This window comes from Acinonyx jubatus, chromosome B2 (assembly GCF_027475565.1).
Source record: "Acinonyx jubatus isolate Ajub_Pintada_27869175 chromosome B2, VMU_Ajub_asm_v1.0, whole genome shotgun sequence".
Taxonomy (NCBI): Eukaryota; Metazoa; Chordata; class Mammalia; order Carnivora; family Felidae; genus Acinonyx; species Acinonyx jubatus.
This window is the reverse complement of record NC_069385.1, coordinates 56,512,087-56,539,243: the sequence shown is the minus strand read 5'-3', so window position 1 is coordinate 56,539,243 and position 27,157 is coordinate 56,512,087. Positions and strand designations below refer to the sequence as shown.

General features: G+C 39.7%; 1 protein-coding gene across 1 annotated transcript in view; it reads left to right on the top strand.

Annotated features, from left to right (window-relative positions):
* Nucleotides 1–27,157, top strand: part of LOC113598747 (translation initiation factor IF-2-like) — a 153,127-nt gene that overhangs the window by 34,456 nt on the left and 91,514 nt on the right. The window contains exon 4 of the mRNA XM_053223354.1: nt 6,578–6,730. The gene's annotated coding sequence lies outside the window, so the exon portion shown is untranslated. The remainder of the gene's footprint in view (nt 1–6,577; nt 6,731–27,157) is intronic.

Genomic DNA, 27,157 nt, shown 5'->3' with positions numbered 1-27,157 from the left:
TGAAATATATGCTTAATTGTACTTCCCTCTACTTTGCAACTGGGAGGTCCAGGGCAGAGTTGGTGGCCTATCTATAGTTGTTGCTTAAGGTCTGTCTGTTGACTTTTGTGTATTAACCTCACCTCTCTCTTAATTCTTTTCACCTGAGTTTTTCATCCATTTATTTATTTTTATCCTGCTATAATGTATGTATTTATATAGCTTTGTTTCAGGATAGTCAGTGTATGAATATTAAGTAATATGATATGTTATAGTAGATAACACATATGTTTATATTGCATATATATATACCGTTTCTGAATATCTCCATCCTGATGATCCATGTAGGCATACCTTTATTTCAACATGCTGGAAATGTATCCCCTTCCTAAAATTATCTGCCATGATCTAGTCCAACTAGTCTCCCAAACTAGTAGTAACCTTACTCTGACTCCTTTCTCCCTTTCCCACCATCACATCTAATTAGTTATTAAATCATCCCAATTTATTGTTGGCTTTCCTCTCCATCCCCATTGTCACTGTCCCAAGTGGATTATTGTAACAGTCTTTTGCCACTCCACTTAATTCTGTGTTCTGCTTCCAGAACAACCTTCCCAAATATATATCAGATCTTGTTAGTGCCCTAGTTAAAACTTTCCCTATCTCCCCATTGCCTATGCAATAAGTGCAAAAAAACTTAGTGTGATGAACAAGGCTCTTGATGGTTTGAACAGTGAGCTCTTTTCTCTGATGGGAGCTTATTCTCCCTTCTGGGGGTCCACCACTTTCCTGAGTTGCCATTTGTTCCAGGTTGAATTTCCTTGGAAGCAGACTCTGAGACAGAGATTGGAGTCCAAGAGTGTACACAGGGTGTGGTCTTGGCATCACCACCTCTAGATGAGAAGGGAAGAAAGCAGAAAGGGGCTGAGAGAGAAGTTGGGCTGTGACAAGTGGTATGTTGGAACTTGTGTGCTTGGAAATTGGCAAATGTTATAAATCAGGGCTTCCCCCTTCTCCAGAGAGCCCAGTTTATCAGCTAACCTCTGACTGCAGTGCAGTCTCAGTCAAGGCTTCCTCAACTAAATCCACAAAGTGTGGATTGATGTGAGGGATGTGAGGGAGCTGGACATCTATAGCCCTGTGTCATCAGTCATGGGATGTGGACTTCCCCTGGAAGGGGACATGACCTTAGGCAAACCCTCTTCAGCTAAGGCAATTCCAAAAGAGGGCTGGCAGCTAAAGGCTGTCTGTAGGCTCCCCCACCCCCAGAAATGGGGAAGGCAAGTCCTTCAAAAGAAGCTTGCCTCAGGTTCCAAATGGCTTCCTGTTTGCAGCATTCTGGGCACTACTGGCTTTGCTGGGGTGGAAGCCACATGGCAGAGCAAGGCTCAAGTGTGAGATTGGCCTTTGGCTCTCATAGCCTGGCAGCTGTAACTGGTAAAGGAGTTTTTGACAAAGTCAGATGGCATCCCTGGTCTTCTCTCCATCCCTTGAACTAAGAATTTAAGAATTATGGATTGTCACTCTCCTTTAGCAAGCTGTCCACCCCAACGTCCCTTAATTCATCCACTTTTTCACACTCTTTTATGATGGTGGTTCTCAACTGGGGACGATTTTGCCCCTGAAGGGACATTTGGCAATGTCAGGAGACATTTTTATTTGTCACAGCTGTGGGAAGGGGTACTACTGGCATCTTGTGGGCAGAGCCAGGATGCTCCCAAACACCCTACAACGCACACACGGGACAGCCCTCACAACAAAGAATGATCCAGCCCCAAATGTCAATAGTGCTGAAGCTGAGAAACTGATCTATGGCAATATCACTCAATGGGCACTTCATGAGTGCCCCCTTATGACCCTGGGGGAACCGGGGAAATGCATTGTTTCACCTCTGCAGTTTCTGAGACATCACAGTTGCCCAGCAGCCCCTCCCCAATCTTTCAATCATGGCTGAATTGTTACTGCCTTTTACCTTGACCAGGCCAAGTAATCAATCTCAGATTCAGCCCTATTTCTCTGGGAATCTATTGCCTGCAGCTGTTCCCTTGTCGGTTAGGATGCTGTTGCAAGAAACATAAACCAACTCACCTTGACTTAAATAGAAAAGAAATTTATTGGGAGAATATGGGGTAACTCACAGAAGCACCAAGGGGGCTGGATTCTGGTATCCCCGTTGAAATCAGGTAGCCCAATTCATCTGTATCCTAGCCACCTAAAATTATACTACAAAGTCGTTCCAGTGAGGACACTTCCACTGGCTCCCTGAACATCGACTTGCACAGAGTGTGGATTGGACAGAACGCTGCGACCCTGGTGTCAGGCCACTGCAGCCCCTCAGCCCCTCCACGCTGGGTGCCCCTAATACTCCTCTTGCCGCTGCTGGAGAAAATACCCTACTGTTCCTGCTTCTCCGTGTCCCCCGTCAAAGTCTGGGGCAGGTGTCTGCAAATGACGCTGTGAGAGTGATGATCTGGCAGTTTTAGCTGGGATGCTGGGAGGTGGCCTTCACCTGTGACCTGAACTTGTAAGGAGGGGAGTTTCCCAGACACGAAAAGTGTTTAGGCGCTAGAGAGCAAAACAGTGATAACTTACAGGTGAAAATGGTGTTAATTCCTCCTAACATTTGTGTACACTTCTGGCCATTTTGTTGTGAACATGTCCAATAGTGAAAGCTTACATGTATATAGGTCTCTCTATTTTTGCCAATGTATCATCTCAGGTTAATTTATGGGTTTCTGACCCTGTCATAACTGCTCTTCATTACACACACACACACACACACACACACACACACACACACACACCTTGGTGTGATAGCCAAATTCCTCAGTATAAAAATAGGTATGTCTCCTAAAGATCTTACCTTTATTATTCAAATCCATTTCAACATATGTTAGCGGTGCCAAAACAAACAACACTGAAAATAGTTTCCTAATGAGATAAAAGTAGACGGCATGACTTTTCATTTCTGTCATTGATTGTGTGCTTTTCTCTTTTATGAAAGATAAATCCATATGTAAAGCTACATCGAGGCAGAAAAACAAAGAGACTCTTTTAAAAAGTTCTTAGTTTTAGTGTAACGTTTTTTTTCTCATTGTCCCTTGATGAATATTTCCACTCACCTTTTCTGACAACATCTGAGATGAAATGTTTTGTGCTTCAGAGATGAGCCAGTGATACCCTGACAGGGCTCTGCAAGAGTTTCTTGTTAGCCTGTCTTATAAAGTACCAGCATTGTCTAGAAGGCTCAGAAATTGCCAGTATGGTAGGGTAGTTCCTTTTTTTAAAGGTGAGTTTAATGAGGCCTTCTGAAGGAACGATCCACCAGCAGGTCCATGTTGACTTTCACGTGAAGATAAGTGACAGCCAATTTGCCTGTCACTGTTAGAGATGTTTGGCTGTGTTGGTAAGAACCCATTTTTATAGGTTAACATACCCAGACACAGGATTACTTTTTCGGCATTGCTCAAGGTGTCTTACCATACTGCCATCTATCATCTGTCCAGTTTTATAGATGGAGAAACTGACTTGTAGGAAAAGCAGACCACAGACTCAGAATTAAAGGTCGAAAGTTAAAAAACAGTGATCAAATGAAAAAACCCAGTGCTTTTCCATTTATAAAGACCAGTGCGGGATGGAAGAAGGGGAATCTCTATCAGTCAGAAGCTGGAGATCACCAGCCCCAGTTTAACTCATCAGAAGAGCAAACTTTCTTCAACTTCTTTTTAAATAAACTTATTTTAGAATAGATTTAGGTTTATAGAAAAGTTGCAAAGATAATATAGAGAGTTCCTATATACCCCACACCTGGTTTCCCTTAATGTTAACATCTTATGATAGTATGGTATATTTATCAGAATTAGTGAGCCAATGTGATATACCATTATTAATGAAAACCAATATATTTTATTCAAATTTCCTTAGTTTTTTAAAAATTGAGATATAATTGACACATAAGATTATATTAAGTTCAGGTGTACAGCATAATGATTTGATATTTGTATATATTGTGAAATGATTGCCATAAGTCTAGTTAATATTATTAACACATAGATACAGATTTTTTTCTTGTGATGAGAACTTTTAAGATCTACTCTTTTAGCAACTTTCACATATACAATACAGTCTCATTAACCATGGTCATTATGCTGTACAAGACATGCCCATGACAATTATTTTATAAGCAGAAGTTTGTATGTACATTTTGACCAGTTTCACCCATTTCTCCCACCCTTTCCACCCCTGCCTCTGGTGACCATCAATCTGTTTTCTTATATCTATAAATTTGGCATTTTTGTTTTTGTTTTTGTTTTTGTTTTTGTTTTAGGTTCTACATATGGGTGAGATCAGATGGTATTTGCCTTTCTTTGATTTATTTCACTTAGCGTAATGCCCTCCATCTCTGTGGTCACAAATGGCAGGATTTTCTTCTGTCTTAAGGGCTGACTGATATTCCATTGTGTATGGGTGTGCATATGTATGTATATATGTATGTATATATACATGTACATTTCATGTCTGTCTACTCTTCCTACAAGCGAGTTTTTCCATCCATAAAACTGGAGTGATGATGTATGGCAGTGTGGAAAGATACCTTGAGCAGTAACGGAAAAACAATCCTGTGTGTGTATACATACACCACATTTTCTGTATGCATCCATACTTAGGTAGCTTCTATGTCTTGGCTATTGTAAATAATGCTGCAGTAAACATGGGGGAACATAGATATTTTGGTGTTTTCATTGCCTTCAGACAAATACTCAGAAGTGAAATTTGTGGATCATATGGTAGTTCTGTTATTGATTTTTTAGTTTGATCTAGTCCCACTGTTTTATTTTTGCTTTTGTTGCCTTTGCTTTTGGTTACAAATCCAAAAAGTCACTGCCAAGAATGTCAAGGAGCTTACTGCCTCTGCTTTCTTCTAGGAGTTTTATGGTTTCAGGTCTTAATTTTTGTGTATGGTATAAAAAAGTGGTCCAGTTTAATTCTTTTGTATGTGGCAGTCCAGTTTTCCCAATACAGTAGTATATTCTTGGCTCCTTTGTTATAAATTAATTGACCATAGGTATGTGGGCTTATTTCTGGGCTCTCTATTTTGTTTCACTGATCCACTTGTCTGGTTTTAGGCCAATACCATACTGTTTTTATTACTATAACCTTGTAAGATAGTTTGAAATCATGATGCCTCTAGCTTTGTTCTTTTTTTTTTTTTTTCCCAAGATTTTTCAAGATCATATTCAGGGTCTTTTGTAGTTTCATACAAATTTTAGGATTATACATTCTATTTCTGTGAAAAATGCCATTGGGACTTTGATAGAAATTGCACTATATTTGTACATTGCTTTGGGTGGTATGGACATTTTAACATATTCATTCTTCTAATTCATAAGCATAGATTTTCTTTCTATTTATTTGTGTCTTTTTCAGTTTCTTTCATTAATCTCTTATAGTTTTCAGTGTATAGAGGTCTTTCACCTCTTTGGTTAAATATGTACCTAGTTATTTTATTCATTTTGATTCAGTTGTAAGTGGGATTGTTTTCTTAATTTCTCTTTCTAATATTTTGTTATTAATGTATAAATACAACAGAGTTTTATATATTGATTTTGTATCCTGCAACTTTAATGAATTCATTTATTAGTTCTAATAGTTTTTTGGTGGAATCTTTAGAGTTTTTTTATATATATAATATCCTGTGACCTGCAAATAGTGACAGGTATTTAAAAAAAAAAACTTATTTTTAAGTTTATTTATTTTTGACAGAGACAGAGTGCGAGCATGAGTTGGGGAGGGGCCGAGAGAGAGGGAGACACAGAATCCGAAGCAGGCTCCAGGCTCCAAGCTGTCAGCACAGAGCCTGACACGGGCCTCGAACTCACGAACTGTGAGATCATGACCTGAGCTGAAGTCAGACACATAATGGACTGAGTCACCCAGGCGCCCCGACGTTTTTTTTTTTTTAAATGTTTATTTATTTTTGAGAGAGAGAGAGACAGAGTGTAAGCAGGGGGAGGGGCAGAGAGAGAGAGGGAGACACAGAATCCGAAGCAGGATCCAGGTTCTGAGCCATCAGCACAGAGCCAGAGGCAGGGCTTGAACTCACGAACCACGAGATCATGACCTGAGCCAAAGTCAGATGTTTAACCGACTGAGCCACCCAGATGCCCCAAATAGTGACAGTTTTACTTCTTCCTTTCTGATTAGGGTAACTTTTGTTTCTTTCTCTTGCCTACTTGCTCTCGGTAAAGCTTCCAATAGTATGTTGAATAAAAGTGGCAACAGTAGGCATTCTTGTCTTGTTCCTTTTCTAAGCTAAAAGCTTTTCATTGTTGAGTATAATGTTAGGCATGGGCTTGTCACATATAGACTTTATTTTGTTGAGGTACTTTATTTTGTTGAGGTTTCCTCTATACCCATTTTGTTGAGGGTTTTATCACAAATGGATGTTGAGTTTTATGAAATTCTTTTTCTATATTTATGATTTTTACCTTTCATTTTGTTAATGTGATGTAGCACGTTGATTGATTTGCAAATGGTGAACCATCCTTACATCACTGGAATAAATCCCACTTAATCATGGTGTATGATTTCATTCTAGGTCATTGGATAGGTTCCTTGTTAAAGTTGCACAAAAAGAAAAAGGTTCCATTGAGCCAATAGATAGCAGTGATTGTGCCAGTGATAGCGAAAGTCATCCTACACAATAAACCTCCTCTCATCTCCCTCACACCAGCCACAAGGGTTTTCAAAGGTAAGTGCAGGTTTATTTTTCTTTATATTTTGTATTTTCTTTATTATTTTATGTTATATTACAGTATTTTAATCATTTTTATATAAATGTTTTTGAGTTGTGGAACGAATCATCCGAGTTTCTATGATTTCTTATGGGGAAGTTTGCTTTGATATACAAGTGCTTTGCATTACAAGCTTGTTTCTGTAATGAATTGTGTTAGCAAACCAAGGTTTTGCTGTATTTGGAGAATCCATAGTGCAGATCCGATTGCACCATAGTTGCTAAGAATCAGGTGTGCTGCATGCAGCAATGAATGGCCTCTTACCTTCCCTTTCCCTGTATCTGCGCTTTTCTTTCCCATGTCCTCACACAGCTCCTGCCTTACTCTTAGGTCTGTCCTCACAGAGCCCTCTCATGATCACCAGACCTGAAATGGCCCCTGCTTTCCTCTATGCCCGACCCTGGTTTAGGTTTCTTCACAACATTTATTCATTTATCACATTATAAAAATATGTGTTTTTTTAAATTTTAATTGTCTGCTGCTGCCTCCCTGACCTCTGTGCTACAACATATGAGCCCAGTGGGAGCCAGGAATCTATCTGCTTTGCTCACCACATTATCAGTGAGTCACTGCTTACTCAATTAAAATGCCTTGCTTCATTTTTGCAATATATAGCACTAGTGATTTGGTAGCACAAACTACTTTTCAACTTTATTTTCATGAGAAGAAATTCAAGAAGGCTATATTCTAGCTCATGTTTTTGCACTAATTTTTTTGTTTGAGAGTTCTTTTTGTATCTAAGTATATTTTCTTTTCAAGGTTTTTTAAAGTTTATTTAGAGAGAGAGAGAGAGAGAGAGAGAGAGAGAGAGAGAGAGAGGAAGGGACAGAGGGAGAGGGAGAGAGAGAATCCTGAGCAGGCTTTGTGGTGACAGCCCAGAGCCAGACATGGGGCTTGATCCCACGAACCTCGAGATCATGGCCTGAGCAGAAACCAAGAGTTGGACACTTAACCCACTCTTGGTTTAGATAGTTACATACAGGTGCACCTGTTATCTAACTATATTTTAAACATTGTACTAATTGACAAATATAGAAGACATATATCAGAGTTTCTCAGAGATTGGGATTTGGAATGTTTTCTTCCTCATGTTTTTTTCTCTATTTTTTGTTTAAGAATTTTTTATTTTTAAGTAATCTCTACCCCTAACATGGGACTCAAATTTACAATGCTGAGATTAGGAGTCACATGCTCTACTGACTGAGCCAGCCAGGTGCCCCTGTTTTATTTCTTGTTTTGTTTTATGTTTCAAATATTTATTTAGACCTTCAAACATTGTACATGATCTAAAATATTCAATTTTAATATTTTAAATATTAAATATTCAATTTTAACTTTATAGTAATTATATAAAAAACCCACTGTTCCTAAGGAGCCAGCTTGCAAAGGGCAGGGAATAAAAAGCCAGAAGGTGATATTAAGATGGTGCCTTATTCACCATATTCAAAAAGGAATGAAAATTGCTTAAATATAAAAGAAATCTTATCTGAGAGGAAAATAAAGAGTGACTTTTCTAAAAAGGAGACATGTTTAAACCATGTCTACCGTAATAGTGGAGATGTAATACTGACCCTGATAATCATACCATGTTCATTCTTTACCAAATTCTTTAGGCTTTTAAATGTCATTTTCTTGTATTACTTTAACCAAAATCATGGTCAGTCCACCATCTGGACATTTTCATAGTGATGACACTTGGATGCATCTAATCAAAATTCAGCAACTAACTGTTAAAAAAGTAGAAATAAAGCCGCTCCACTGCTCATGCTCTTTCTGCCTCTCTCTCTCTCAAAAATAAACATTAAAATTAAAAAAAATTTTTTCAAATGTTTATTTATTTTTGAGAGAGAGACAGAGCATGAGTGGCGGAGGGGCAGAGAGAGAGGGAAACACAGAATCCGAAGCAGGCTCCAGGCTCTGAGCTGTCAGCACAGAGCCTGATGCACGGCTTGAACTCACGAATCGTGAGATCATGACCTGAGCCAAAGTAAGACATTTAACGACTGAGCCACCCAGGTGCCCCAAACATTAAACATTTTTAAAATAACTGGTTTATTCTTTTTTTAAAAGTTTTTATTTTAATCACCCAGTACTCATCATGACAAGTGCGCTCCTTAATCCCCATCACATATTTCACCCATCACCCACTCACCTTCCTTCTGGTAACCATCAATTTGTTCTCTGTAGTTGAGTCTCTTTCTTGATTCATCTCCCTCTTTTTTTTCTCTTTGCTCCTTTGTTTCATTTCTTAAATTCCACATATGTGTGAAATCATATGGCATCTGTCTTTGTCTGATTGACTTATTTCACTTAGCATTAATATTCTCTAGCTCTCTCCATGTTGTTGCAAATGGCAAGATTTCATTCTTTTATATACATATATATCACATCTTCTTGATCCATTCATCAATCAGTGGACTCTTGGGCTACTTCCATATCTTGGCTATTGTAAATAATAGGGGTGCATATAAATATAGGGGTGCATGTATCCCTTTTAATTACTGTTTTTATATTCCTTAGGTAAATACCCAGTAGTGTGATCGTTGGATCCTGGGGTAGTTCTATTTTTAACTTTTTGAAGAACCCCTGTACTATTTTCCAGCGTGGCTGCACCAGTTTACATTCCTACCAACAGTGTAAGAGGATTCCTTTTTCTCTACATCTCCACCAACACTTGTCTTTCTGGGTTTGATTTTAGGCATTCTGAGAGATGTGAGGGGATATCTCATGGTGTTCTGATTTGCATTTCCCTGGCAATGAATGATGTTGAGCATCTTTTCATGTGTCTGTTGGCCACCTGTATGTCTTTTTTGGAGAAATGTCTGTTCATGTCTTCTGCTCATTTTTTAATTGGATTATTTGGTTTTTTGGGTGTTGTTTTATAAGTACTTTGGCTATTTTGGATACTAACCCTTTATTGGATATGTCATTTGCAAATATCTTCTCCCATTCCATAGGCTGCCTTTTAGTTTTGTTGATTGTTTCCTTTGCTGTGCAGAAGGTTTTTATTCTGATGTAGTTCCAATAGTTTATTTTTGCTTTTGTTTCCCTTACCTCAGGGGATCTAGCCTAGAAAAAAGTTGCTATGGCCAATGTCAGCGAAATTACCGTCTGTGCTTTCTGCTAGGATTTTTATGGTTTCACATGTCACATTTAGGTCTTTAATACATTTTGAGTTTATTTTTGTGTATGATATAAGACAGTGGTCCAGTTTCATTCTTTTGCTTGTAGCTCTCAAGTTTTCCCAACTTCATTTGTTGAAATGAATGTGTTTTTGGAATTTCCATTGGATACTCTTTCCTGCTTCATTGAAGATCAGGTGACCATAGGGTTGAGGGTCCATTTCTGTGTCCTCTACTCTACTCCATTGATTTATGTGTCTAATTTTGTGCTAGTATCATACTGTTTTGATTGCTACAACTTTGTAATATAACTTGAATTGTGATGCCTTAACTTAGCTTTTCTTTTTCAAGATTGCTTTGGCTACTCAGGGTCTTTTGTAGTTCCATACAAATTTTAACATTTTAAAAAAGACTTTGTTTTAAAGAAATTTCTATACCCAACGTGGGGCTCAGACTCGCAACCCTAAGATCAAGGCCCAACTGAGCCAGACAGGCACCGCCATGCAAATTTTAGGATTGTTTTTTCCAGTTCTGTGAAATATGCTGTTGCTGTTTTGATAGGGATTGCATTACATGGGTAGATTGCTTGGGGTGGTATAGACATTTAAACAAAATTTGTTCTTCCAATCCATGAGCATGGAGTATCTTTCCATTTCTTTGGGTTGTCTTCAATTTCTTTCATCAGTGTTTTAGAGTTTTCAGAGTATGGGTCTTTCATCTCTTTGGTTAGGTTTATTCCTAGGTATCTTATTATTTTTGGTACAACTGTAAATGGGATTCTTTTCTTAATTTCTCATACAGATGTTTCATTATTGGTATATAGAAATGCAACAGATTTATGTGTATTGATTTTGTATCCTGATACTTTACTGAATCCATTTATCAGTTCTAGCCATTTTTTGATGAAGTCTTTTGGGTTTTCTCTATACATGGTATCATGTCATTTGCAAATAGTGGAAGTTTTAGTTCTTCCTTACTGATTTGGATACCTTTTTTTTCCTTTTGTTGTCTGTTTGCTGTGTCTAGGACTTCTAATACTATGTTGAATAGAAGTGGTGAGAGTAGACACCCTTGTCTTGTTCCTGACCTTAGGGGAAAGGCTCTCAGTTTTTCCCCATTGACGATGATGTTAGTTGTGGATTTTTCATATTCGTTGGTTTATTCTTATCTACTAAGAAATAATAGAGAGATGTGATAAGTTTAATAATTTCAATGTAATATGAAATCTACAATGTATATTTAAATGTTCATTAAAGGAGCATGGCATATTGGTGAGTGCTGATTTCCATTTCATCTCTTTGGTTGGTTATCATTACAAATAATAACTTATTGGACATAAGTTATTTTTCTTATTACAGCTAGGAATTGGAATTACATGAACAGAATAGGAATAATAAGGGGGAAAGTTGATAGGAAAAAACTCAAATGAGATTAATTTATACTGTGAATCTCATAGTAAGAAATAAAGAATAAAACAAACTGGGTATTTCTGAGAAGTCTTAGAAATCACAGTCCATGCAGGCTGGTTCTGTTGCTGCCTGTTAATAAGCTGGCCACTTTCTGAACTCAGATTGAGAAAGTCATTATTTTTCTTTGTTGGTTGTAATTCTGCTGATGCTGGTACTCTTATTATAGCAGTCCTGTAACTCAGTTGGCTAGGATTGATTTGTAGACTCTGGGTCTTTATAGATAACCTTTAATGACCTTGTCAGATTCACAGATCCTCATTATGACCAAAGTCCAAAGTGCTTCATGAAACAAAATGTTTTGGCACAAGCTTGTGATTCTGTGAACACTGGCCTGAATAGAGTTGCCCTGCAATGAGAGACCATTGCTACCTAAACCAACAATTTTCCTTGAAAACCCAGTGTAAAATGTGTACATATATGTATTTGTTTCTTCTCCAGCAGGGCACGTCTCGCTCCCTATTCCTGCATTCTCTGTACTCCAAGGAAATTAAAGCATGCCTTGAATTCTGATAATGACTGCATCAACACACAAAAAAAATGCTAAATTGTATCCATCTCAGTGTTGACACAGATTGAGGTCTTTTATAGCTTTTACAGCAAAATTGAATTCCTGCATAAAAAAATTGTTTCATGCAATAAACCTTTTACCTTTTACCTTTGGTTACTTCTCATTGAATTTAGAGAATTATGTTTTGAGAATATGAATGTGTTAGTGAAGAAAATAATGTTTTGAAACCCAGAGGAGCATCTTTTTATTGGTATTCATAAAAATCAAGTTCTTATTTCCTGGAAGAGGAAAGCAAATGATGACATTCCCTGCAGTAACTTCATCAATTAGTTCATAAATTTCCCTGAGTATCCACCCACAGTGTGTAGAAGCCTACTTTACATGCTCTGGAGCATTAGGAGAAAAATACTGGAGGAGGTGTTTTGCCCCCAAGGATTGTAATTTTTCTTAATATTAAATGAGAAACATATAAGAACACAATGTTTGTGTGTACATACACACATATCTACGTTATCTATTTTCATCATCATCGTCATCATTATTGAACTTCTGCAGCTAAATACAGAGATTATAACCAGGGGTGCTGGTTGTGTTTAGGACAAAGGGGAAGAACTGGGTTGGAAAGTGCAGTTAACATAATTTTTAAAAGTCTTTGCTACTATTGTCATAGTCCTCTACTTCTTCCTTTTCAAGGCAATGCCTTAGTTTGACCATGTATCAGACTTTAAATAGACATAGGCGACTCTCCTACAGCAAGAGTAGAGAAAGAACTTGCAGCAGGAGAGTAACAAAGGACCCACTCAGACCTTCAGTGTTCCCCTTTTTATTTTACGAAGGACTGTAGTCTGGAGTTGACACTGGCAGAAGAATTTGTGATGTCTTTTAGTGTACCCACTATTTTTTTTTCCAAGGTGTCTTACTAGTTGGGATCTAAAGACCAAGCTGATATTTCAAGGAGGACCTCTGACACTTAGTGCAGAAGCCACTCCTGTTTTATAGAGCTGTCCACCAGGATACTTGTAGCTCTCCCCTGCCACCTAGACACCTAGACTTTCTTAGGAACATCCCAGGATACCAGTACATTTTTCCAAACCTGGAGCCTTGAAAAAAAATAAGACCTTGAAAAATCTTTTCCTTCCAGTAGGCTTCTTGTCTCCTTATAAAAGTAACCACCCATTTAAAAAAAAACTTCAAACTCTACATAGTAATAGCAGTGGAGGTGTGTGTGACGCCTTCAGATTCACCAAGACCTTACTAAACCAGAGGCATGTTAAACCTGCCCATCTACATCCTCTTCACCTTATACAAGACGTATAACTTAGGGAAGCTTAGGATCAAATTTAAAGCTGTCTGCTAAGTATTTTATCTGAAAATATTGTGCAAAGTAATCACTTTTATGTATATATAGCCACATTTAACATCAAAACACTTTTTCAATTTTTGTTTAATCTCTCAAATACCTAAGTAAAATTGACAACTTAGGAAAGATCTCATGTTTACCCTATGGTTTTGCCTAAATCCTAGTCCATTGTCAATGTATTTAAGTTTGAAAAGGACGGAAGTGCTAATTGGCTTGCAAAAATTACAAAATAAGTGCTTTAGAAACTCATGGGAGGAATAAAACTTCTGTTTGGAAAATATTCAAGGAAAACTTGATGGAAGAAAGTTTATTTTGAATTTTGCCATCACCTTGTGGACATATCTTTTATCTGTGCAATGCTTCTCCCTTCCCAGCCCTTCTGTATCCATTTCAAGATGGCAGTTTGTGTGGAATTTTCAACAATGGTCAAAGGATGGATATAATGAAAGGTGTGGTGTTGAAAAAGTGCAGGTTGGGGATGCCTGGTTGGCTCAGTTGGTTAAGCATCCAACTCGTGATCTTGGTTCAGGTCATGATCTCACAGTTCATGGGTTTGAGCCCCATGTAGGGCTCTGTGCTGATGGTGATGGCACAGAGCCTGCTTGGGATTCTGTCTTTCCTTCTCGGCCCCTCCCTTGATTGTGCTCTCTCTCTCTCTCTCCCTCAAAAATAATAAAGTTAAAAAAAAGTTTAGGTTGTATTTGTAGAAAGGATAGGATGTTTTAGCTGAAATATGTCAGGTTTATGGTGTCAGGTTAAAGGAGGGGTGACACTCAAGTATGAAGAGCACAGGTGATAAGACCTTTCAGATCATACAAGTCTTTGGGAGAAGAAAGACCCTTTCTCCCACCACAAAAAGCAGACTGCAGACTTCTCTGCCTGCTTCCATTATGGTTTTTAATTTTTTAATTGTTTTAACGTTTATTTATTTTTGAGACAGAGAGAGACAGAGTGTGAGCAGGAAAGGGGCAGAGAGAGAGAGGGAGACACAGAATCCGAAGCAGGCTCCAGGCTCCGAGCCATTAGCACAGAGCCTGATGTGAGACTTGAGCTCACAAACTGTGAGATCATGACCTGAGCTGAAGTTGGATGCCCAACTGACTGAGCCGCCCAGGCACCCCTTTATTTTTTTTTTCAGAGGGTGAGGATATTATTGTAAGTCTGTGGATTTTTAAAAAACATAGTATCATCAGCCACTGATAGGTATAAAATATCTCATTATTTTATAAGAGATTGCAAAATGGTGATATTCTAGCTCTATCATGTCTTTGTCATGTATTAACTTACAGAATGCCAATTTTATTTTTTTCTCCTTCATCCATTTGGTCACCCTATGAATTAACTAAGTTCCCTAGAAACCAAAGTTTGAGGCAAAGTTTGCATGCTAAAGTTTTATTGGCAGATGCAATTCAAGGACAGCATGAGTGAAAGAAAAAGGGAAGCGAGGCAAGGAAGGAGGAAAAGCAAATGCAAAGAGGCATGTTACTGAGCTAGTCTAGCCTCCCAGGGATATACAACTGGTTGTCTGGTCACATAGGACATCTTCCAGAGGTGTGAATCATTACCTCTTGGAACAGTCCATAGGGAGGAGAGGAGGCAAATCTATTTGCTGATGATTTCCCATATCGTGTCTCTCATTGGTCAAAACTCAGAGTTCACTTCAAGAGCTGTCAACGCCCCTAACCTTGGAAGTTGAGCTATCAAACTGCCCAGGGCAGTGTTTGGGGAAGCCAGGTCCCATGCCTTAGTGTTTAACTCTATATCTGGGCCCAGAAGCAGATGGAGGAGGCAGCATCTTTATGCTCATGCTATCAGGTTGACCCGGGCACTCGGTGCCCCACAGCAGAAGATATGGCAGCCACATCCTCTGAGCCCAGCTCTTACCTCAGGGGAGGCTGAGACAGTTGCTGTGTTAGAGCAGGCAACAATGGTAGTGGTGGGGATGTCCACTGAAGAAGGGCAAGGTGAGGTACAGGTGAAGCTGTGAAAATATGGGAAGGTGCATAAGCCCAGCTTTACATTCTCTGGAGTATACTTCATACAAAAACCAGTAGGATAAATGCTTGGCTTTTTCCCTTTCAGACCATCTTTTAGAATAGTGAATTGGTTCCATAGATCCTATGATTAATGAGGTAATCAATGAGGTTCTTAATTTTGTTTTCTTTTTTTTAATAAATATTTTTAGGTTTATTTATTTATTTTTGAGAAAGGGAGAGCATGGGCAGGGGAGGGGGGGGAGAGAGAGAGAGAGAGAGAGAGAGAGAGAGAGAGAGAGATTGAGAGAATCCCAGACAGGCTCTGCACTGTTCAGCATGGAGTCCCATGTGGGGCTTGAACTCACTAACCTTGAGATCATGACCTGAGCCGAAACCAAGAGTCAGACGCTTAACCAACTGAGCCACCCAAGCATCTCTATTTTCTTTTTTTTAAGGGTGGGTATATAATTACAAATCAGTGGGTTTTTAAACTTCTTAATTGATTTATTTCAAACCACTGAAATTTATATTTCTCATAAATGCGTATTTTATAGGTGTCCAAATTGTCCCTCTTTGGCTAGTGAAAGCCACTTCAAATTGCTTCCTTATTCTTATTGACTTGTCTCCAAAAGTCTTTGAGAGTTCTCTTGCTCTTTGGTATGACAGGATATCTTATACGCTTCCTGTCTCAGACCTGGAAATCAGCCATTTCTGCTCTGGTTCATTTTGGTGGGAATGGTATTAAGAACCCAGATCTGGGCACTGAGGGTAAAGTAGGAGAATACTGAAGATAAATCCAAGTGTTAGGAAGATTCTATTAAACATTTCAAAGAATAGAAAAAATAAATTCTCAACAGGAAAATTAAAATTTTGACAAGTGCATATAATGGAAATGGATCTATATTTTAAATCTAGCAGAAAATTCAAATTTTTCCTTGAGCGAATTGGCAGACTCCTATTTAAAAACTCCTTAAGGAACACCTTTCATTCAAATGATCAATCAACATTATTTTGGTACCTTCTGTTTGCAAATTATTTAGGCCCTTTGAGTGCTTCTAGGTTCTTTAAAAGCATTCACGGGTCCTGAGGATGGGAGCTGGCAAACAGCCAGGAATCGGTGTACATATGTTTTACAAAGGAAGCTTAGTTAAGTATAATAGTAAGTATAAATGGGCCCGAGGAGAGTGGGGTGGAAGAGAAAATTGATTTATTTAGCAAACAGCCACTTACCTTCCATGTGGCTGGGCTCTGCCATGGAGAGTTCAAAGGTAAATTTATCTATCTATTTATTTATTTTTATTATTACTTGTATTTATTTTATTTTAATTTAATTCCAGTATAGTTAACATACAGTATTATATTAGTTTCAGGTGTACAATCTAGTGACTCAAAAATTCCACCCACCATCCAGTGCTCATCATAACAAGTGTCCTCCTTAATCCCCATCACCTATTTCCCCTGTCCCTCCCCTTGCCAACCTCCCCTCTGGTAACCATTATTTTGTTATCTAAGAGTCTGTTTCTTGGTTTGCCTCCTTTTTTATCCTTTGCTCATTTGTTTTGTTTCTCAAAGGTAAATTTAAATATAAGGTTTATCCCTCTACATATTTCTAGATAATTTGAAAGTAAGAGAAGAAAATAATTAAAATACTGCATCCTATGACGAGATGGACCTGGGGTAAGGCTTCTGGGAGAAAGAAGCATTGAATTTGGTCTTGAAGAGTGACTCCCCAGGTAGAGAAAGGCTGTTATTCTGGCAAACAGAGCACTCAAGCTATAGGAAAAAGCACATGTCAAGCCAAAGAAAAGGGGCAAGAGAATATCCCAAAGGAATGGCACAACATTTTGTGCAGGGTATGTGAAGCAGGCCTGTGAAGAGGAGGCGAGCAAGGGTGGGCAGCCTGGAGACGCCTTAAGTAGTCAGATTGACACTGGGGTCATATGTGCCACGCCATTTGAGAAGTAGATCAGATTGAGTTCACGTGGAAAATATCATTTACGAATGTGATTCTATTATTTCCTTCGTAGATAAGATGTTGATCTTGAAACAGCTTTGGAGCTTAGATGGACAGGGCAAAGACCACCGCGTTCTGAACAAGCCAGTGGACACTGCGAGGACAGGGGTTCGGGCTGGCGGTATGGGGAATGCAGTTGGGAGATATGTGCTCCAGACAGCCATTAGGGTCCCAGACCTTTCTTTACTGTAGCTCTCATCTCATCCACTGTAGTTCCTCTCTTGACTTCCAGTCCTGACTCCTGAGTGACTTTTCATTAGGAACTCTCTTTTCCAGCTCCTGACTTTGCTGGTGATTTTCGAGTGGCCTAATCTTCTAGGACAAGGATCACTAGTTACTAGTGCAAGCAAGCCGTCTTTGGGTCCTGAACTCTCACCTGGTAGATCTTTGAGCTGATAAGAGTACAGACCTATAGCAGGGTTTTAAGATGGATCCCTTTGAGGATAGGAACTTTCATGCAAAGCTGAGTTTAAGGTCTGACAAATAAGGCTCTGTGGACAGTGTCACACTATTTGTATTCGGATAATCTAAGTCTCATAATAAAGACACTCCAAAATAGCATGAATTTAATGAAACAATATCAATAATAATAATAATAATAATAGTTTTTTAATGTTTATTTGTGTGTAAGAGAGAGACAGAGAGACACAGTGCAAGTGGGGAGGGGCAGAGAGAGAGAGGGAGACACAGAATCCGAAGCAGGTTCCAGTTTCTGAGCTGTCAGCACAGAGTCCGATGCGGGGCTCGAACTCACGAACTGTGAGATCATGACCTGAGCTGAAATCGGACACTTAACCGACTGAGCCACTCAGGCACCCCACTAGTTTTTTTTTTTTTTTTAAGTTTCTTTCTCTCATCTAGTCGTTTCAAAGTGAGTGTGGCAGGTCAGTGTGCTAGCTTTGTTCATCTCAGGACCCAGGTTGGTTCCAAGTCATGGCTCTGCCATCTCCTGGCTGATATGCCTTCAGCTTCAGTGTGCATAGGAAGTCCCCAAGGATTTTGTTAAAATGCAGATTATATTTTAGAAGGTCTGGCATGGGACCTGAGATTCTGCATTTCTAACAGTTCCCTGATGATGCAGTGCTACTGTTCCCTGACCTCCTTGGGGTAGCAAGACCCTCGGGCGTTATTATTGCCTACATTGTCAAAGCTGAGCCACTGACACATCCGGGGTCTGCCCCACAAGAAAGGGAGAGGCAGGGTGGCAGAGGTCCCTTTGATGACTTGGAGGTGGAACATATCACATCTGCTCACATTCCTTGGGTGAAATCTCTATTACATAGCCACACTTCACTGCAAGAACATCTGGGAAGTGTAATCTTGCTGGGCAGCCGTGTGCACAGCTACAATTCTATTACTTTTGAAGAATAAAGAGCAGATGTTGGCAGACAGCTCCCAGTCCCTGTCATATTACTCTATCTCAAGTTCTCTTGTGCACCTCCCAGAGACCAAGGAAGGTGAGGCGTACCCAGAGAGGTGTCCAGGATGCTTTCCAGACCTGCACTTCACAGCATTCTTTCTTTCAGCACCTTCTCGAATCCTCTGGAATTTCCTGAGTACAGAGGTGGTCTCTTTGGGAGAGAATGCATGAACAGACTTTCTTTCTACTTTCATGACTTGGAAAGTGGACAAAATGACCAGATTATACTTCAAGATTGACGTGTTTAATGCTTCCTGTTTTGGCGAGAATAAATCGATGCTTCAAACCCAGTATCACATCATCCCAGCAAAGACAGTCTTGCTGGGCTGGATCAACTGTGCCTGCAGGTTTTCCCATCCAGTGAGTGAGATAAAATAATAAACGAGTCCAGGCCATTGGCAAGATGCACAGGCAGTCTGAGAATGAATCATAATCACAGTACATTTACAATAAAGCCCCAGTTTATATGCAGACAGACAACAACATTAGATGGTCAAATAGCTCAAGGATGAAAATGAAAATTGAATGAAAAACTTATTGTTTATGAGGGATGATATTTGTCCTACTATTTTTATTTACCTGATTGAAAAGTGTCCAGCTTATTCACTGAAGGAAAATTTCATTTCCTGATACTCTTCTCAATACTCGAGCAAATGAAATAGAATTAACTAAAAATGGAATGATATAATCTGCTTTAGCCAAAAGGCTAGAAGGGCAAGGAATGATTGAGTAAGCACTCCATGGCTACTCTAATATGTCCCGAATAAATGAATGTGTAGCGAGAGATACTAAGCGACTCTCTGAAAAAAAAATTAAATATGTATATTATCCCCTCAAAGTACAGACCAAGGGAACAATGAGCCTTTAGTTGGATTTTCTCCCCGGCATGGTATTTCTATGCTGTCTTTCACTGAAATAAAAAAATCTCAAAATAAGAAGAAACCCTGAAATATTCCTTTTGAAATCAAATAAGGCTATTGCATGCTTGCATTAGCCCCAACAGTTGCTTCCAATTATTGTGACCAAATTGTCTCATCTGCGTTTTTTAGAGAAACAATATTTATATTTCAGGAGGAAAACTGAGAATTGAATCATTTTATGTAGATGTTTGGGACTGCAGCAGCAGTCTAGAAGAGACGGAAGAATTCTCCCTAGATTATGAGTCAAAGGATGCAGATTTAAATCCCAGCCACTTTGTTTTCAAGTAATCACAATAATGATGACAATAGCAACAAAGAGGATGCTGATGACGACAATAGCCGGCATCTGTAGAGCCCTTACTGAGGACATGGCACACTGTTCAAAAGCTTTCATGTTGACACATGAATTGTCCTAGAAGCTCTTTGAGGCAAGTAATATTATAAACCCCACTTTACAGATGAGAAAAAATGAGGCAGAGATGCTACTAACCGCCCCCCCCCCCCCCACCGTCCGAGGTCCTATAGCTAGTATAGCAGACAATGTTCACCCAAAACCTGTTTCTTCCTCCTGGACACAAAGCCAACCTGACATTTCCCAGCCTCTTTGGCACTAAGAGCGGCCCCTGGACCAAGTACCAGCTGATGGAATAGGAGAGATGTGTGCCATTTTTAGAAGCTGGTGTGCCCCCCCCCTGCCCCCCGCCATGCACCTGCCGCTGGCTAGATGAAGATGATGATGAGGCACTGGGGGGTAGCAGAGCCATGGGTGGAAGGGGTCTAGGTTCCTGAATCACTCCCATCAATCAGGAACAGCCTCCTTGGAGAATAACATAGATGAAAAACAAACCTATACTTTGTCTGAACTGTTATACTTTCAGGGGTCTACCTGTTACCATGGGATAGCCAGCACTAGCTAACACTGCAGGAAGTGGTGGAATCTGAATTTGAATTCAGGTAGTCTGGCTGCAGAGTCTACCTTGGTTCTATCACTTAACCTACTTCTCTGTTTGAAAAATGGCAGTGACTGTTACAAGCCTTTTCTCCAGGCTTCTAAGCTGACATCCTGAGGTCTTCAGAAGAAGACTGAATTCTGTAGAGTTTCTGAGACAATCTAGGACAGGGTAAGAGGTGCCCAGTGAGGTGTTCTGCATTCTACCCAGAGACAGAGGCTGGCCATATCTAGGGCCATGATACTTTCTCTCTCTGGGGACCTTAGTCATCCATCAACTGGGCTTCTCTGTAGGCTCTAGGATGTTCTTCCTGCTATTCCCCATCTCCAGATGAGATGTCTTCTGGCCCAGGCCAGATGCAGGATATCCCTTCTCTGTAATGTGTGCCATGGTTTTCACTTGAGGGGGTTTGCATGTTACATGGCCAGTTCAGGGGCACCTGGGTGGCTCAGTCGGTTGAGCGTCTGACTTCGGCTCAGACCATGATCTCGCAGTTCTCGAGTTTAAGCCCCACATGGGGCTCACTGCTGTTAGCACAGAGCCTGCTTTGGATCCTGTCTCCCTCTCTCTGCTCCTGCTTCACTTGTGCTCTCTCTCTCTCAAAAATAAATAAACATTAAAAAAATTTTTTAAATGCTGCTTGTCCTAACTCCAGTCCTTCCCACTATAGCTTTTTCCTATCTCCCACTTGTCTGCTGCTGAGAGCCCAGTGTAGCATAAGCCAACTTGCCTGGCTTTTCACCCTAACAGTATTTGTCCAGTCTACATGGAAGGGTTATTATAAGGATGATTGTAGGTATACAAAGGTATATATTTGTGTCGCAAATATATAGCATGAAATTAGTAACATGTTTAAATCTTTAAGTTCCATGTAAAAGAGGCAATTTTATTTTTTCAAATAGATATTATTTGAAGAAATCACCCAAATATATTTTAAATTATAGTTTTTAAAATTTGATTTTGCAGGTAAAATTAATCAAATACACTATGTGTTACATGAGCATTTTAGAAAGAAGTGAAGTGAATACTGAATATGATGTTGGAGTATAAAAGTAATTATCAAAGATCAAAATTGGAAAGTGTTAATAACTGAAAATAACACATTCACTGACAATTCTTAATGGCAAAGACTGCTGGTTCCTTTGTGGTTTCTTTTATGCTGAATTATGGCACTGAAGCAAACTGTTAATTACAAAAGGCGGAGATGAAGTCTTCTCGACACAGACCTATAACTTTTGGTTGCTCATCTTTGGCAGATGCTGTCCTGGGGCATCATAGGATCTACCCATGGGGTTGAAAGTATTTCCATATACTCACTTTAGTTCATGAGGAAAGAGCTGTTTTCTATATCCACTCATTCTGGTTGATTTTCAGGAATCAGGTTTCAGCTTCCAGGTAAAGCAAATTCAGAATGAATAAAGTAGAAACACCAAGATGGAGAGGGTGCTTTTTATAATATATTATATATAACAACACTTTATTTATATAATAAGTGTATTAAATATTATAATATATCAGATATATTTTTATTTTGGAGCATTTCTTGATTTATAGAAAATTGCAAATATAGAACAGGGAGTTCCTATATACTCTTCATTTGCTTCCTCTGATGTTAACATCTTACATAATCTATGATATATTTGTCAAACTAAGAAATTAACATTGGAATACTCTTAACAAAACTGCAGACCTTATTCAGATTTAACAAGCTTTCCCACTACTATCCCTTGTCTGGTCCAGGGTCCCGTCCAAGATGTCCTGTTGCATCTGGTTGTCATGTCTCCCTGATCTCCTTTGGTCTGGGACAGTTTCTGTCTTTCTTTGTTTATCTTGGCCTTGATAGTTTTGAAGAGTACTGGTCAGGCATTTTATAGATTGCACCTCAGTTGTGGTTTGTCTGATGTTTCCTCATGACTAGAGTGGGGTTAAGGGTTTGGGGGACAAATATTAAGAGGGAAAGTGTCATTCTCATCACATCATATCAGAGAGTACACATGATCAATTTGGCTTATCATGAGTGATATTAACCTTGACCACCTGGCCAGGGTCATATTTGCTAGTTTGTTCCTCTGTAAAGTTACTTCCCCCACCTTGCCATGGTCTTGTCCTTTGGAAGCACATAGAGATGGGAATTGGAGGTGTGGGGGAAAGAAGATTAAGCTTTATTTACTTGAGGCCGGAGTATCTGTATACATTAACTTCCTTTGTAAGGAACATTTTAAGGAAGATTTGTCTGTTCTCCTACATTTATTTCCTCAATCACTTATTTTTATCAGTATGGACCCATGGATATTTATGTTACACTTTGGGTTATAACCCAATGTCATGTTATTGATTTCTTTGCTGAAATTATTGCAGCTTTGTCCACTAGGAGCTCTTTCAGATTCATTCTTGAGTCCCTTTAACATGCCCTGTCTTTTAAATTTGTATTTTTTTTTTGAGCACTTTCTTCCTTTCTGGCACTGAAAGATTCTTCCCATTGATCTTGAATTTTCATTGCCTAAAATTAGCTATTATTTTAAGAAACCCTGGTTGCTTTTATTGGAGAATCATGTCTTATATTTAATAGTACTCTAGGGGGACCTGGGTGTCTCAGTCGGTTAAGTGTCTGACTTTGGCTCATGTCATGATCTCACAGCTGGCGAGTTCGAGCCCCACATCAGGATCTGTGCTGACAGCTCAGAACCTGGAGCTTACTTAGCATTCTGTGTCCCCTTCTCTCTCTTCCCCTCCCCCACTCATGCTCTCTCTCTCTCTCTCAAAAATAAATAAAACATTTCAAAAATTAAAAAAAAAAATAATAGTACTCCAGATGCTTTAACAGTGTTCTCTACAGAGAAAACCTTGGCACAAAGTGGATCCACCTTGGACCCAGACTGGGAATTAAAACACAGTACTATTAAGTGGCCCTCCAAGGGGCTAGTGGGCATGGTTCCACAGGATTTGAATTGTGTGTGAGGTATCAGAGACACCTCTTCTTGGCCTCTTAGAATTGATGCGGAGAAATGCGAATCCTTTTTGCCCAGGCTCTCAACAGGAATTAGGATGCCAAAGATAAATATATCTAAATCAAATATGCTTTTGTGGTTGTTATCTGTGATTGTTAGTCTTCCAGAATTAATCTTAATGCCACTATCCCAATAGTTGTTTCAGTTAGAAATCTCTTTTCTCAGACATAAATTGTTGTTGGAAGTTGTCTGTGGATGTTATAAACAAAAAACAGACTGGAGATATCCTGTGGAGATTATATGTTAGAGAAAGGTTGAGAAATAGTGAATTGTCGGCTAGTAGTAGAGAGATGATATTGAAGAAAAATTGCTGACTGATACTAATAAGTAAATGACTTTGGTCACAGTGTTCCTTAAAAAAAGTCAAGTTTACTATTTTTGTAGCAGGGTAACCTATTGATATATAATTTTTATGCTTTATTCATACTGTTGTAGAAGAGTCAAATAATAAAGGACTAATTCCCACTCACTCTTCTCTGATACTGTGATATAATAAGAAATATGTATTTGGTCCTTGTCCTCAGTTCCTGGCACAAACTCCTAAAATATTTAGAATTTCCTGAGTGATAGGGATGAGAGGAGCATCTTTGTTTTCATAATAAGCCCCTTTCAGCCATACCTGTTTATGCTAAGAGCTGACCCCTTGAGGATGAGGGCTGGTTCTCAGAGGTGCCAGCCATACCATTAGAGGGTTAGAACCTTCAGACGCACCCCCTGAGGACAGGAGAGGAGCCAGAGAGCAACTTCATCACCAATAGCCAAAGATTTCATCAATCGTGTTTACGTAATGAAGCCTTCATTAAAACTTTAAGTGATGGCGGCGGGGGGTGAGGGGGGCAGGGTGCAGTGGGTGTGCGCCTGGGTGACTCATTCGGTTAAACGTCTGCTCAGGTAGTGATCTCATGGTTGTGGTCCCGGGTCAGACTCGAACAGAGGCTGCTTGGGATCCTCAGTCTCCCTCTCTCTGCGCATCCTCCATTTGCACTGTCTCTCAAAAACAAAAAATAAATAAAAAAAAAATAAAAGACTTTAAGTGATGGGGTTCAGAGACCTTCCAGGTCAGTGAACAAACACATCATGTGTTGAGAGGCTGACACACCCAACTTCACAGGGATAGAAGCTTCTGTGCTCTGGACTCTTCTGGACCTTGTTCTAGGTACCTCTTTATTTGGTTGTTTATCCATATATCCTTGATACTAAACCAGTCATACTAAGTAAAATGTTTCCCTAATTCCCGTGAACCATTACATAGCAAATTATCTAATCTAAGGAGGAGATTGTGCGAATGAACCTCTGATTTGTAGCCAAGTCAGTCAGAAGCCTGGAGGCCCAGGACTTGCGAGTAGCATCTAAAATCGTGGTACTCTTACAGGACTGAGTCCTTGATATATAGGGTCTGATGCTAACTTTTGGCAGTCAGTGTCAGAATTAAATCAAATTTTAGGACACCCAATTAGGGTCCAGAGAGTTGAAAAATTGGTTGGTGTGGGTAAACATCCCATACATTTGGTGTCAAATGTATTGTAAATAGAGAAATGGTTTTTCGTTTATCCCCATTTATTCTCTCTCTGCTTTCTTAACACACACACACACACACACACACACCCTCACCCCCATATATTAGATATTAGATCTTTGCCCTGGTGCTCTGGGATCCATAGCCCCTGGGAAGAATTAAATTATTAAAAACTGGAGCCCAAACTCTGAGGAGTAAGGATTTCAACTAATTGTCTGAAAAACAGAGAAAAGAAGGGACTGGGATGGAATATCTAGAAACTATATTATCCTGGAGTTGCCTGAACTGTGATGCCCGGGATGTGAGGGGGTGGAGTGGAATGTCCATACCTGAGCTTGTGGGCAGCAGGAAGCACCACTGAAAGGGACACCACCGAAGAGTGCCTGGGCCCCAGGAAAGGAAGCAATAGTGAAATAGCAGCCACATACTGAGAGCTTCTTGCAGGGCTCTTCCATAATTCTAGGGAGAGCAAGGAACCTTGAAAATGATGACAGTATATATCAGCCTTGGTGAATGATGGATGTGGGCCAGAATTGCTTTGATTAGAAAAGTAAGGACAAATTACAGCATCTGAACTGGAAGAATGGCTATCATGACTCACAGGATTCAGCTCATAGTTGTTCTCATGACTATGATTTACTACAGTGAAAGGATACCAAATGCAATCAGCAAAGGGGAAAAGTACATGGGGGGAAATCCAAGGAGACCAGGCGCAAGATTCTCAGGGTCCTTTCCCAGTGGAGCCGCATAGCATGTGCTTAATTCTCTCAACCATGAGTTATGACAACACATGTGAATGCTGCAAACCAGGGAGGCTCATCAGAGACCCAGCATCCAGGGTTTTTACTGGGAACACCCTCTGCTTGGCAGATGCCAAAATCCAGACTCCCAGAAGGAAAATATGTGTTTTCCATAAACCACATTGTTTATACAAATAGTTCAGACAGAGTGAGACACTCTTATCAGCTAATGGTGGGAGCCCTTCTAAAATCGAATGTCCCAGACATTAGACAAGGGTCAAATTAGCAGGCCTTTTAAAAAAATAGTATTAGGCATCGTATATTAACTTCTTTCTGTACAGCATGATTTAGATTCTGTTTGGACAGAACAAGTTGATAGAAGAATCTTTGCATAACTCTCTCTCCTCTTTGGAATATATGGATACCATTGGTGGTTTTGACTGGCCTTTTGTCTCAATTGTCCCTTCAGAATTTTTAATTTAGGGAAGTCTCTGGGTGACAATACAAAGAGGAACCTCACTGAAAGAAGATTTTTTTCCTTATAGTTCCTAAGAGGAGGACATGTAAGGGCATGCCATGCCTGGCAAGCCCACCTGGGAAAGCACCAGGTAGGGTTGGGAGGCAGAAGGAGTGAAAAGAAAGCACAGTACAGAGCCCTTTTTTTGTTTCCTGCAGGAAAGACAAAGTAGGGTAGGAGGAACAGTTTAGAATTAGCTAGTGTGGATAATCTCAGTGGGCTCTGGGCTATATGGCTTGTCTCTGGTATTCTGATACCTGGCCCTGGGATGATTTAGGGCAGAGGAAGTATTGGCTTGGTGTGTGAGTTAGATAAAGGGGGTGGTTGGGAATATGGACTTGGAATTGGTTGGTTTGTATATGCAAAGCATGTTTGCAGGTGAGTTATTTATTATCTCTAGGAATTAGCTAGGCCTAGGAGGGACATTCTTTTCCCAGCCAGCAAGGCCTTTAGGATGTTGAAATATCATGAAATAAAAAAATAAATAGGGGCGCCTGGGTGGCTCAGTCGGTTAAGCGTCCGACTTCAGCTCAGGTCATGATCTCACGGTTTGTGAGTTCGAGCCCCACATCAGGCTCTGTGCTGACAGCTCAGAGCCTGGAGCCTGCTTTGGATTCTGTGTCTCCCTCCCTTTCTGTCCCTCCCCTGCTCATGCTCTGTCTCTCTCACTCTCAAAAATGAATAAAAACATTAAAAAACAAACAAACAACAAACATGATTACTACACATTTATTCCAACTTCTTACTTGTACAATAACCATACGGCCATTGGACCAGTTAGCCCCATCTGTCTCCATACATCATATTACCACAAATAGGCAGATCCACTTACAAACACCAAGAAAGACCAAGAGTATTGTTGGT